Raw genomic sequence first — 2,104 nt, forward strand, 5'->3', positions numbered from 1 at the left:
CTTAAGTGATCCTCCCACCTTAGCCTCCAGAGTAGCTGGGATTACAGGGGCACACAACTATGCCTGATTAATTTTTTAAATTTTTTTTTTTTTTGAGACAGAGTCTCGCTCTGTCACCCAGGCTGGAGTGCAGTGGCACGATCTCAGCTCACTGCAAGCTCTGCCACCTCCGATCTCAGCTCACTGCAAGCTCTGCCACCTCCCAGGTTCACGCCATTCTCCTGCCTCAGCCTCCCTAGAAGCTGGGACTACAGGCGCCCGCCACCACACCCAGCTAATTTTTTTGTATTTTTAGTAGAGACGGGGTGTCACCGTGTTAGCCAGGATGGTCTCGATCTCGTGACCTCGTGATCCACCCGCCTCGGCCTCCCAAAGTGCTGGGATTACAGGAGTGAACCACCGCGCCTGGCCTAACTTTAAAATTTTTAATTCTTATTTAATTTAAATTTAAATTTAATTTAATTTAACTTATTTATTTATTTTTGAGACAGGGTCTGGCTCTGTCACCCAGGCTAGAGTACAGGGGTGTTATCTCGGCTCACTGCAACCTCCGCCTCCTGGATTCAAGCAGTCCTCCCACCTCAGCCTCCTGAGTGACTGAGACTACAGGCGCATACCACCACACCTGGCTAATTTTTGTGTTTTTTTCATGAAGAAGGAGTTTCACCATGTTGGTCAGACTGGTCTCTAACTCCTAAACTCAAAAAATCTGCCCACCTCAGACTCCCAAAGTGCTGAAATTACAGGCATGAGCCACCACTCCTGGCCTAATTTTTAAATTTTTTGTACAGATGAGATCTCACTATGCTGCTGACCATAGGTGTGAGCACCAGTCTAGACTGGCCAGCCAGCGTTTTTTGTTGTTGTTTGTTTGTTTGTTTGTTTGAAGACAGCCTCTCACTCGTTGCCCGGACTGAAGTGCAATGGTAAAATCATAGCTCATTGCAGCCTCAAATTCCTAAGCTAAAATCTTCCTACCTTAGCCTCCGAAGTAGCTGAGACTACACGTACATGTTACCACACCTGGCTAATTTTTTTTTGTAGAGACAGGGTTTCTTCATGTTACCCAGGCTGGCCTTGAACTCCTGTGTTCAAGTGATTTGTTTACCTCGGCCTCCCAAAGTCCTGGGATTATAAGCATGAGCCACTGCATCTGGCCCAGCCGGCCACCTTTTATTAAGCATGTACTTTGTGCTTTGCAGAACAGTAAGTAATTTGCATGTATCATCTAATTTAATCATCACACCCATCTGAGAAATAGTTATTACTATTTAACACCCTTGCTTAAAAACCTGTTTTCACTATTATAAAGATAATGCATCTTCACAAATATATTTTTTCCTTCTCCTGTTAAAATTATTTTTCTTAGGATAAATTTTCCAAAGCAGAATTACTAGGTTAAAGAATATAAAGATTTTAAAGCCACCAATAACCCTTTTTCTATTCTTACTTGGAGGACTTATCAGTTCTCTTTCTTTATGTTTAATTTTTCACAGTGGTGGGAGGTGGTCTTCCATTTTCTGATGTCCTGTCCATCAGTAGATACATGTTCCTGGAAAAAAGTCTAGAATAGTAGTTCTCAAGTTCAACTGCACATTACAATTACCTAGGGAGCTGTTAAAAATACCAATGCCAAGGACCCTAGATGTTCTGACTTAATTAGTCTAGAGGAGCATGAGCATGGACTTTTCTTTTTTTTTTTTTTTTTGAGGCAGAGTCTCACTCTGTCTCCCAGACTGGAGTGCAAGGGCACCATGTCGGTTCACTGCAACCTCTGTCTTAAAAATGTCCATGCCTGGGCCGGGCGCGGTGGCTCAAGCCTGTAATCCCAGCACTTTGGGAGGCCGAGGCGGGTGGATCACGAGGTCAGGAGATCGAGACCACCCTGGCTAACACGGTGAAACCCCGTCTCTGCTAAAAATACAAAAAACTAGCCGGGCGTGGTGGCGGGCGCCTGTAGTCCCAGCTACTCGGAGGCTGAGGCAGGAGAATGGCGTGAACCTGGGAGGCGGAGCTTGCAGTGAGCCGAGATCGTGCCACTGCACTCCAGCCTGGGCGACACAGCGCGAGACTCCGTCTCAAAAAAAAAAAAAAAAAAAAAAAA

The sequence above is a fragment of the Theropithecus gelada genome, chromosome 16, assembly GCF_003255815.1.
Source record: "Theropithecus gelada isolate Dixy chromosome 16, Tgel_1.0, whole genome shotgun sequence".
Lineage (NCBI taxonomy): Eukaryota > Metazoa > Chordata > Mammalia > Primates > Cercopithecidae > Theropithecus > Theropithecus gelada.